Below are 9822 nucleotides of genomic sequence, written 5' to 3' on the forward strand. Positions count from 1 at the left end.
TGATCCAAGCAGCCATGAATCACGGTTGTTAAAGTCATAAAATTCATTGCCAATAATCCGATGACTACTTGCTGAAGTCCTTGTCAGCAAGGAGGGTATTTATTCACCGAGAAGCATTCATGATGTTTAGCATTTTTCACAGTAAAGATTACAGAATACTTCACAAGCAGCATTAAATCCTAAATGGTACCTGTAATGCCCCTCCACCACCAAGCAGCAAGCAGCCCTGCTCCCTGGACTTGTAGTGTTTCCTGTTATCTGATTTCCATACCTGAGGTAAACTAAATTTACACAGACCTGGGGCATGGGCAACTGAATCTGCCCATCCATCTGTCTGAGTTTAGGGCAGGGTCAGTGCCTCCTTTGAGAAGAAGGACACATGGCAAGCCTGGCCCATGGCAGGCAGGCTTTTCTTGAGATGCATCTGAGCGCATGGGTTAAAACACTGTGCTCAAGGTAACACCAGTTTCCGTAACAGCTTTTCTCACTCCATCATCAAAAAAACATTTTTAAAAAGCAATGATGCTGTGTGAAAATGAATGCATGGAAACATTCCTGTAACAGGTGCATAATATTTCAGTAATGGGCTTGTGGGATGTTTATTCACTTGCCAGAATCATTTATCAGGTATTGGATTCAAAGGATTTCCCAACAGGATATCTGCAGAGATTAGTGAGCTAGGCAAATGTGCTTTGAACAAATGCATCCTTTCATCAGGCAGTCATTTGGATAATTCCAGCATCAACGTGCTCTCTGCTGGAATGGGTCAGCTGGTAATTGCGTTAACCATTTTTTCCAGAGGTGATATGTACATCTCTTTAGATCCTACAAGGGCGAAGTTTGGCCTGTGGCCTATTACTCAAGACACACCTGCCCACCCTTGGCCTTACATGTGTGGTTTCAGCTAGCCCAGTGTTGCCCAAAGTAACCTTTCTTGCCTAGAAAAAGCTGCTTTATAAACAACAAAAAGTGCTGTGAGACTATGTCCGCATAGGTTGACAGTACTTTGATTTGAAAAATAATTGAAGAAAAAATGTCCTGAAGGTGTAAGAACATTGTATTTCAAAGTCTTTTGGAATGAAGTACTCCTCATTTTAATTTTCTTGTCCTCTAGAAGGACAAGAAAATGTTTTTAAAGTTGAAAGTAAAATGAAACATACTTTTAGCAGAAGAAATTTGTAATTTGATTTGAACTTTTTTCCCCTGGATTTTTTCTTAAGATAATTTTTGAATGGATTGTCATTTTTATGAAAATGAATTAATATTGAAATGAGGAATTTCCATGGTTTGAAAAGTTCAGAAATTCAGCTTTAAGATAACAAGTCCTGCAACAGATTATCGGAACCTGTTTTATTAGCAGATTAACAAAGAAATAGTTTTGTTAGTCTTGTTCTGACAACTAAATAGCTCATTCCTTATCTGCCGTATCCTATAAAATGTCTGGTTTTAAACACTGCAGTGACTAATCACAGAAAACCTAATCAGCTTGGTTTATTAACTAGCCAGTTATCTCTTAATAAATGAAGTTTTCTCTTTTTAGGAGGAAGATCAGCTACCTGGTCTATGAAAAGGAGGCACTATTTGAGATACCTGAAGTGGAGAACCATTATTCTTTTATTGATTTTTTTTTTTTTTTTTTTAAATGCGGGTCACCATAAATAAGGCACCAAACTTAAATCTTGTACTGACTTAAACGTGGCTTTTTTTCTGTGCATTGAGCTGTAGAAGTACAAACCAACCTGAGGATTTAAGGGTTAGATTTTTCAACCTGCTCTTTGCTTTTTTGACATCTTTTTTGAGCTTTTTAAATTGTGGAGGGTTGAAAGATCATTTAATAAATTAATTTTGGGGTACACCAAGGCTTTCCTGTCTTATGAAACAAAATGTTAACAAGTCTTCAGTGTAAAGGGAACCAGGGCCATGGAGAGAGCACAAAAGGAAGAAGCCCTTTCTGAGAAACAGAAAAGGAACAAGGAAGGTCAAAGTATATACAGAATTGGGAAGGTGGCCTAATGTGCTTGTGTTTTTTTTGTTTTGTTTGTTTGGGTTTTGTGTTTGTTTGTTTTGTGTGTGGGGGACATATTTTTGTTGTTGTTTGTAAAGCTAATATTTTAATGTCAAAGCAATGGTACCCTCACAGCAACCTCTTTCCCTTGTTTGCATCCTTTGGAAGTCACTAGCTGCTCATGCAGACTGAGTGGAGAACTGATGTTTGTTCCCAACTGGAGGTGATAAGCTGAAAACTCAGGAGCAGATGTTTCAGGGTGTGTAGCTCAAGTGGAGTTCTGCACTCCCAAGGAACAGTGAGGTATGATACAGATTTGTGGTTTGGGCTTCACGTGCTCCAAGGAAATGTGCCAGCTGTGTATTCCACATCTGGATTCAAGTCTGCATTCACCAAAGAGCCCCACACAGAGCTCAGCGATGTTACCAACCCTGGACTTCGCTTATGCCCATCTCAGTGTATCAGAAATGGCATAGGAGAGGGATGACAGCCACATTTTGCCATAGTGATAGTGCATACAGGTAGGATATCACCACCTTATCTTCCCCTGTCAGATGGCGTGCATGGGGCCACAATGTCTTGGTGCATCTCACTACAATTTGCCCCAGTGTCTCCAGTCTGAACTCTGTTGGAGAACCAGGGCCTCATACCCTGCACACCCGCCATGGGCAAGCAGCAGGAAAGAATGCTGGCAGGCGTCCTGTTCACTGTGATGAGCTGGCTCCTCTGGATGGCTCTGGCATGGAAAAGCCTGTGTGCAGAAGCCCTTCAGCAGCAAGGGAAGGAAAGCCAGAGCGTGCTGCTGCTTTCTATCAGGGAGAGTTTAAAAGCAACTTGTCGGCTGACAGAAGCAGCAGCTGCAAAGAAATTCCACACCACCACCCCCCCCTTTTTTTTAATGACAGCAATGTTTTAATCAACTTAGGCTGAGCATGAAAGTCTGAGTGGGAGGAATAGCTGGGGAGGAGGAGTGGAGGAACGACTGGCTGCTGGCATATGTCTGAGCTGAGGGATGCTCTCTGCCTAAGAGGACAGTTAACCTACACAAAATGTTCTGGCTTCTTGCCTGTATCAGCCACATCATGCTGTTCCAGCCTTTTGTGCCAGAACCCCCAAAATGGTGACTGTCACTCTGACAGAGGAAGAGAGAAGAAGGAAAGACAGAAAAGATGGAGAGAAAAGAAAAAAATAAAAAGGCCAGATCCAACACCATAGCCCAATAATAAGCTTGCTGTCAAGCCCAGGTTGAGTAGCAGTATTTTTCGGGAATGAGCACCGGTGGAAAAGTAGTAAGCCAGTTGTATGTTTCTGCAGAGTAAATCAAGGCCGGGCTGAAGGACTCGGAGAGTAAAGGCAGCAAAGCTCCATTGAAATGGCTCTGAAAGTATGACATTTAATAGGGAACCTGAACTCACACAGTCTAGCTGTGAGCAAACCAAGACTAGGGCTATTTTGTTTTGGTTTGCTTTTTTTCCCCCCTCTTAAATCCAGGTGCAAAAAATGTATTGATTTCTAGGAAAGAAAAATTCATAGTCAAATGTTTTGATAACACCTTTGTGTTAGACTTTCTTATACAAGGTATATTATAATAGCCAATTTAGCAGAACTACCCCTGGTTTTGGGTCAAGCTTACTTAGGCCAGGACTCTTGCCACCTCCTCCCTTACAAACTTCATCTTCTGGAGAAGGGTCCCACAAAGCAGCAGCTACCTCTCCAAGTTATTCTGGAAAACCAAGTGTTTGGTCTCCACTCCCACCCTTTGCCTGGGGGAGCTGACAGACCCATGTTGTTACCCAGTCCACAAAGAAATCCTTTATTATTAGCAACACAACTGCTGTTCCCAGGTTACACTGCACAGCATTCACAGGCTTCTCCAGCAGCAGTGAATTAGCTGGGCATTGTTAGTGCAGGGCAAAAATGTTCTCCTTTGGCCTCAAATGGCTGCAAATATCTTCTCAAACCTTCATGGCTTGTTTGGAGCTGTTGGCTCCTCTGGCAAAGGCAGCTCAGGGAAGCAGAGAGGAGGGCCTGCCTGGGTCCCATGAATGCTGGGGTGTGAATGGGGGGCACAGCAACTTCTGGAAGCATGGGGGACTTGGAACAGATGCAGCAACCAGTGCTGAGAAGGGAAGAGATGGCTGCGAAGCACATCTTAATAGCTAAAAGCTGTATGCGACTTCACTTTGAGACATGGCTGCTGATCTCATAGCACTCAAATTGTGCTTTCAAGCTGTTCTCTGAAACCACTTATCTACTCTAATAATATTTTTAATGGAACATGAGATTCTCCAGTAGCTTGAGTTCTAAGGAAAAAACAAAATATAACAAGATTCAGGTCAGAATAACACATTATTCCACGATATTTGAAGATGAGGGAAGTCATCTAATGTCACTTGAATGAAAACACATGAGGTGGGGAGGCTTGAGGATCATTGGATTTATTTGGCTTAGACTTATCACAGAAAAAAAAAAAAAGCATCTTGGGACCATTAATGTGGCTTTTAAATTTGCAAAAGCCAGAAATTAAGGAATCAGTTGCAAATGAACAAACAAACAGTTGATTTAAAGTACACATTAGGGAAATACAGAGCCACAGCTGCTCTTATTGCAACCACCACCAAAATATGGGTCTTTCCTTGAGCCAGCCTGTCACTCAAGGACCATGCCAGGTGCCTTGTGAAAACTCTCTTGAAGCCACCCTCTCCTGTGCTGGCAGCCTCCAAGGGGCAGAGAGAGAGAGGATGGACAAGGAGTCACAGCAAACACCTTCCAGCTGATAGGAAGTTTTCATCTGCTCCACATGGATGGTAGAGCTGCTTAAATAAGCTGTGTATTTATCTAGCATATCCCCAGGGAATCATAACTTTGTCACTGTTTAATTGCAGGATGACAATAAGCTGTGGCAGATGCTCTCTGTCAACCCTCTCTCCCCCAACCCTCCCTCTGTCCACTAAGGAAAGTCAATAGGAGGAAAAGAGAGACAGACTTGGAAGTTGGAAAAAAGTTAAAAGTGATTTACTAATGCTACTAATAAAATAGAGAAAATAATACAAAATATACAAAACCAATCTTGAATTTCCCAGCACAGCTCAGTGCTGACTGCTCCAACAGCTACAGGGCAGGCACCTGGAAGTCCTGGGCTGGGCTCTGCAGCAAACTGGAACTGGATTCAGTCTGTCACTAGGCCTCAGATCACAGGGACAACAGATAGGGTCCTCTTCAGATTCTGGCCATAGTCAAAGAGACCAAGACCCTTGTGATCTCCCACCTTTATATGATGTATGGTGTGGATGGGATAGAATACTTAGCTGGTCAATTTTAGTCGCCTGTTCAGTTCACCCCTCCTTGCAAACACGCCCCTCTCGCTTACGGGACATGCATTCTTATTAGCAACCTTGCATTCCATTGTTATCTCTGTTTACAAAAATACATAGCCAACTTCAGAGAAGTGCAGTTGCTTAGAATAACTTAGCTGAAAGGAAAATTCACGAAAAGAGAAATTGGTCTTGTTTTTAACAAAACCAGGACAAAGTGACACTGCTGTACCAGAGTGGAAAGGCAGCAGAAATTGAAAAAGTAAACAGAAAAGCCTGATGGATGATCTCATAAAAACTTCAGCCCTTTCTTTCTTTCTTACTGTAATTCCACTGTTATCTTGCTGGAGGTGTAATGCAAGTGGTAATTATTTGGTATGCAGATATACCTGTTGTAGTTCAGGTGCTGGGTTTACACCTAGCATTATATGGGACACAAAAGAAAAGTGAGGAAAAAAAACAAACTAGTTTCCTTGCTTTTTACCACTTGTTTGGGGTTTAAGTGTAAAGAATCATGGAAGGTTTTGCTTTCAGGGCTCTCTTTTCTTCCCATCTCTCTACCATTAGCAATATTATCCATGTCAATTTCATTGTTCAGCTCTCTCTGGTGGAAAACTTCTTGCAGACATCAACAATAAAGGTCCTTCAGGTTTTACCTGTGTGTTTTAGCACTTGAACAAAGGCTTCTTTCTCTTGTATCCGCTAATAAAAAATACGTCACAAAACCCTGGAGCTTTTAATAACTGTATAGATGTTAGAATAGGATGAAGATTTTAACAGAATGGGAGGAATGCTTCCTCTTTGATGCATGTTTCCCTGGGAGAGTGCTGTAGACAACATACCCAGCAGTTGCCTCTGTACACCTATACCAAAAAAGTTTTTGGCAACAGCATGGGACAGGGTTCCTCTGTTCATAGCGCAGAGTTGTTCTCGGCCAGTGGCCTCCCTATAGCCTCTGTAACTAAAGGTGGAGACAGACAGGTTCATAAAGAGGTGGTAGCGGCTGGGAATGTCATTCACTGCAATTGGTTTTCCCCATCTAGGAGTCAGGGATCAAGACGCAACTAGTGACCAGGCTCCAGCTGGTCAGTGAAGAGGACCTGGTCAGTGGAGAGGAACTGCTCATCTGACATGGACATATGTCTGTCTTGTGTTAAATACCCACCTTAGAGTGGCATGACTCACTCCCTGCAGGTTGCCCTCACCCTGTACATTGTACCAAGCCTCAACAGCTGGCACTGGCTAGTTGCTTAATTTTAAGGTGGATAAATTTTTAGACAGCAAGACAAATCCCACCTCTGATTTCTGAACAGCCAAAGCAACAATCAGTTGTTAAATAATGAGGGTTCTGTCACACTGACTTTCTAGTAAGTCCTGTGGTCAAAGCAAACTCCAGAAACTACCTTCCCTTAGTTTCCTGGACAAAAAGTTTATGTAGCTCATCATTAAATGGTTAAACTTTGGACACACAGAAAGAGGTACCAATGGCAAATAAGCTTTTGTGAAATCTTGATAACTGGGTTCAGCACTTGCTACGGTAAAATTAGACATTAGAATGTTCTGCGTTTTGACCAGGATGCATTTAGGTCTGGCATAACTGTGAATGTTTCATAAGGTACATCTCCCTCAGCTGATGAGGGATATACAATCAGAATTGTAACCATCCACAAAGCAGCTTTTAGATAGGCGTCACTTGAGGAGGTGTCTCATTGAGACACTGGATGTGTCTGAGGGAGGACACAGGGTTCTTGCAAAGTGGACCGGGAGTACAATGCTGCCTTCATTTGTGTGATGGCACCTCTTGTGCCCACCTGGCATCCTCAGAGTAATTCCTGGAAAATGTTGCTGTTACACAGCTAGTAATATTAGTCTTATACAACAATCCTTTCTGAAGGGAGTAGTTAGGAATGATGTATATATGTACTTCTCAGCCTAAAAAACGGACAAAGTATGGGCTTGATCTTACCTGTGTGAATTATTGGAGAACCAGGTTACACAGATAGCCTCACTGATATCAGGAAGGCAAGAACATCTTGTTTCCTTTCACCCCAAAGTAGTAAATAACCCTTGTTCAAGAAGCACCTCAGAACATGATTGTGTGTCTTCTGAGCGTGTGTGCTCAGGCTCAGATTCACTTCAATGGGGAATCTCTGTCTGAGGGTGGCTTTGAAGCACATTTAGAAGCTTTACTATAGAGAAGGCAGGAGCTATTGTGAACCAGAGGGTTCATCTGCTTGTTAAAGAAGTGTGTTGGCTATGATGTTGCTTTCGTGATGTCATGCTCATCCTAAAGGCTCATTTCTTGGCAGTCATTATAAAATGAGCTGGAGTCCAAGTCTGCTCCTGAGCCTTAAACCCCACCAGAGACCAGATCAATAACCTCCTCTCAGGTCTCACTGGCTGTTCCTCCCATCACAGTGGAGATACATTTTCAGCATCCCTGCTTCAGTCTTCAGCAAGAATGAACAAAATAAGTGTCAACATCTGTGGTTCATCCCTTCCAGGTCCACACTGTGGATGCACTAGTAATATTCTTGAGAGTGTCCCTTATTTCTTCTGAGTTCCTCATACACAGCAAGAGGCAGGAGAAATGTTTGCAAGGCAAATGCTTTCTGATGGGCCTGCCTCAAACTCATCAGTTACAAGCCATTTGTATGGCAATGACACTACAATTATTATCCTAGAGCTGCATCCAACCTTGGCTTCTGCCAGCAGAAGATACAGGCTACCAGATGGCAGAAATCCTACCCAAAAACCAAATGGTTTAAATTGCTCTTTTTGCTAGGAATTTAAATAGTCCATATGTTGAAAGTATAACGCTTGGCTGCACCCTGGCTGCCTAGCTGAGGTCTCTGCTGTCTGGGCTAAAGGGGGTGAGCAATTAGCTCATAGCAGTGAGGAGCTTGTATTCTCCCTTACGTCCCAACATTGGACTGTATTACAGTCACACATGTGTTGAAATGTCTGATCATGTATCCAGAGGAGGATGGTGGTGCCTGCATTTACAGTCTGAGTGTCAAATTGAGGGTGTTGTCACAGAGACTTGAGAAACAAGCATAGACTTGAGAGTGATTTGGGTGTCTGGTCTCCCCTTTTTCTCAGCTATCTGCTTCTGGCATCAGCTGGTGAAACCCCAAGCTAAGGGATTCCAAGGGTGTAGTTTGTCTTGAATTTCAGAGGAGAGCTGCTTTGCAGCACGCTGCACGATGCCTGTAGCAGGAGGTCCTCAGTTCTGGTTACAAGTTGCTTGCTATGGGGCAGGTAGGATGGCCCTGCTCTTTCATCATTCGGGTTATTCCATTTGGTCACTGGAAAGGGCTTGCTTCTCCCCTCAGCAGATCCCCTACTCCAGCCACCCTGCATAAGTCATCTTCCAAAAATCAGTCAGCCTGGCTGGCTGAGGCCGTACCTGCTCCAGGGCAGTAATGCCCTTCTTTGTGTGAAAAGGTGATGGAGCACGGTGCTTCAAATGAAAAAGTGCCCCATCTCATGCAGAAATGTTATCCCTTCTCCTGATTTATAGCCTCTTGTCTGATTCATCCAGTCTCCCCTTATCTTTTGTGCTCGAGTAGAATTCCAGACGAATGGCTTGGAGGGCTTTGCTAAAGTAACCCCTGGAGAAAATTCATTTCCTGGTTAGGGTAACTCATTCTGAATTACTCCTCTGCTTAAAATGTATTCTCACTGTCCTGGCTCACTGCCTCTAGATTTCTTATGTAATGTTCATGTAATTTAAATGCATTTTCTATTTACTGGCCCAGTTGACTGAAAGATCTGCTTCATCCAGAATCCAGTTATGTTGTTGTTCATTATTCACTTTTCTTTCTCCAGTTCTGGCACTATCAACCGGTATTGGTATCTTGCATCTTCCATCCTTATCTAAATCATTTACATACATTCAATGCACTTATAATATAGGGAAGTCAGATTTTTTAGATCACTGGAAATAAGGCTAAGATGTCATTTGGTTTCTGCTTGTCCTTTTCATATGGAAAATTGCATTTTGATATTCATAAAGGCGATTTTATTAGCAAGTGTAAGAGTGCCTTGAAACAGATATTTTAATCATGCATGTAATTTTTTATGATTGTCACTATTAGTATTTAGCGTGCTTGTTATCCTTGATGTTTTTTGCCCAGAGGGTCTCCAGATGAACAAAGCAGCATATACTTTGGTAAATTATTCTCTCTGTTTCTGTGAGTTATTGACCCTTTTAAACCCACTTTTTGCTAAAATATATACACATAAAATAATACAGTGTTGTTTCTAATGGGAATAGACAACAAGCCTTTCCCAGTGCAAATTACTCTTTCTAGCTGTTCCTCTCAGCCCTATGTCAGACCTAGATAACTTCTAGGGTGCTCCAAACCTGTAATAGGAACCCAGAGCTTCTCTAAGGCAATGCTTTAAGTACTGCTTTTATGGTGAGCATTAATCAAACTTCTAAAAGGTTTCAGGCTTGTGAAGACAAGTGCTCCATAACAAGTATGTTGAGCTAGGTTC

Source organism: Patagioenas fasciata, chromosome 2 (assembly GCF_037038585.1).
Source record: "Patagioenas fasciata isolate bPatFas1 chromosome 2, bPatFas1.hap1, whole genome shotgun sequence".
In the NCBI taxonomy this organism is placed as follows: Eukaryota; Metazoa; Chordata; class Aves; order Columbiformes; family Columbidae; genus Patagioenas; species Patagioenas fasciata.